The following is a 2,747-nucleotide window of genomic DNA, read 5'->3' on the forward strand; positions in this document are numbered from 1 at the left end:
TGGTACCGACTCCAGTTTCTGGATTCCGTTCCAAGAATTCTTTTAAGTTTACCACTCCCTCACCCATGGCCCTGAGTTTGACATTAACAGTACAAGACACTCACTTGAATGTGAAAAGATATATCTTTTCTGAAAATATATAAATGTCAGCAAGACCTTGGACAACTCAGGGCTCTTGTAAGCAGCCTTAGTTGCCTGGAATAGGCTATCTCCACATACAAGTGTTAGGTAGTTAGTCAGACATTAGCAGCAAGGAGGTGATGGTGGTGAAAAGAGGGGAATAATCAAGTCACACCCCAACCATCTGGGAACCCTCCCCTGACTCCACCCAGAACAGGCAAAACTATGGTCAGGTGGTGGGCAACTTTTCCTAATAAAGAGGGAGCACAGTAACACGAAGGAACTTCCCCGGGCTGCTCATGCCCAGACTAGACAGGCGTATAAAACCTAGAGTAAACCCAAACTCATTATACCATCATTATAATAAAATCTGCATGTGGTTTTTCTACCCCCCGCCCCATGGACTTTTCTTAGTGAAGCTAGGGTAAGGGCATGCACAATAATGAACTTGTTACATGACTCAGGACTGTAAATCAAATAATGACCCCCTGTCACTCACCCTTGATCACACCCCACCTCCTCTCAGAATTCTCCTTATAAACACCCTTAAACCTGTACAGAAGGGCTGGTTTCACTTTGCAGAAACAGCCCGCTCTCCCTCTGAGATTACAACTATGCTTTAATAAACTTTGCTTTGTGCTTAAGCCCAAAGTGGTAGTCTGCAATTCTTTACTTGCTATCGTAAGGACCGAGATTGCTGGCCCAGGTCTTCTGTTGACCTCCTCAGTTGAAGCTATTTGACACAATGCACACCAACCCAGTAACAGAGGTGACAGTGAGATTTTGATAGTCTCCTTTTCACTTGTACTGATAGCTGAAAACCAGTGGGAGAATTCCACCTGAGAGCTGTGTTTTTGGTCAGTTGGCTCTGCATTTCATTACCGTTTCTTTTAGAAATGGGGGCTGAAATGCATTGATATTGGTCCCCATGTAAGAAGAGCCCCAGTAGTACTGTCCTTTCCAACTGAGAGTGCTTAGGTCTTGTGATACAAAGGCTGGTTGATGACAAACATCAGGGACACCCCTATTTGTATATCCAATTAAGACACCAATTAAGATGGTGACACACTGAAGTCCACAGAAGATTCCTTGGTTGGATTTAACGTCAGCAGAACCTTTTATACACTGGTAAGTTGAATCTATGGGATCCACCCAAATTCCCAAAATGTCCTGTGGAATGTTGACTTCTACTGAATCCAGAGTTGGGTACATAAAGGTGACATCCTGATGAACAAGTTTGGCGAATGCTTTAGATGCCAACTTGTTACCATTAAGGACTTTGCTAAGAAGCTCTACTCTTGTACAAAAGGCAGCAACATATGTCATTTCAAACATTTTCAAAAGCATCTAGTATTCCTAATTACAGATGATTACTAATGAAACAAAGTCCAATTAAATAAATCAATCAAAACACAACAAATTTGACTTGAGGGAATTTAAGTTTCAATTTCAAAGTGAATAATATTCCTGTGGCATGATAAAATAAAATTTTAGACATTTAAATTGTCACTAAATAAAATTAGTGCAACTATAATTTACTTTCTCTCTAGCTAAGTATCCTAATCAAAAAACAGTTGCACTGTACCAGCTTCCAATGTTCTTAGAAAGTTTACAAACCATGTAGGCATACATGACCAGTAGAAATTTGATGACGAAATATGGATTATTACATTATTTAGTTATTATCCAGGTTAACAAAATTAATACATTATATATAAAACTAAGAAAAATATAGAAGTTATTTAAATATAGAAGTTATATAAAATGAAGTTAAAGACTTAACTTGCATTGAATTAAAAAAAAAGCAGTAGTAGGAAACTAAAATATGACAAGGGGCGGGATCAAGATAGCAAAGTAGAAAGATCATGAGCTCACCTCCTCCCACAGACAAACCAAAACTACAACTATATATAGATCAACTTTCTCTGAGAACAACCTGAAGACTAGTAGAACAGCTCTTCTATAATTCAGATATAAAGAAAAAAACACATTGAAGGTAGGAGGGGCAGAGACTCAATGTAATCAGCATCCATATCCCAGGTGTGATGACCACATGCAGCAGGGGATACAACAAACACGGCAGTCCTCCCTAAGGAACAAGGGGTTTGAGCTTCACACTGGGCAACTTAGCCCTGGGGACCCACACCAGGAAGTTGAGCCCTCATAACAGCTGGCTTCGAAAACCAGTGGGGCTTATGCCCAGGAGAGCCAGAGGGCTATAGGAAGCCAAGGCCCTACTCTTAAAGGGTACACATAAAATCCTACTCACTCTGAGTCCTGGCACAGAGGCATCTGGCACTCCAGCCAGTCTGCCAAGGTCACTCCAGCCAGCCCCTGGCCATGCCCACTCCAGTTCCAGCCACGCCAAGGCAACTTGCCCAGTGCACCCCAGGAAAAACCTGGCCTGCACCAACTCCAGATCCAGCCATCTAGCCAAGGCAGCCCTAGTTCTGTGTACTCCCGGACCCTCCAGCCTGTGTCTGCTGCAGCCCCAGTCCACCTGCCAAGCTACCCAGCACAGGCAATCTATATACGAAAGGCTCCTACATAAGGTCATGCTTTCAAGACCAAGAGAGGTAACCATTTTGCCTGATTTATAGAAAAAGAACACAAAGTCAAACAAAATA

General features: G+C 42.1%; 1 pseudogene across 1 annotated transcript; it reads right to left on the reverse strand.

The window, feature by feature from the left end:
• Positions 1-611: 611 nt before the first annotated feature.
• Positions 612-1,467, reverse strand: LOC309961120 (inositol polyphosphate 1-phosphatase-like; annotated as a pseudogene). The gene has a single exon. The product of its transcript is annotated as an inositol polyphosphate 1-phosphatase-like (transcript).
• Positions 1,468-2,747: the final 1,280 nt, after the last annotated feature.

Source organism: Leucopleurus acutus (genome assembly GCF_964270905.1).
Source record: "Leucopleurus acutus genome assembly, chromosome: 4".
Taxonomy (NCBI): domain Eukaryota; kingdom Metazoa; phylum Chordata; class Mammalia; order Artiodactyla; family Delphinidae; genus Leucopleurus; species Leucopleurus acutus.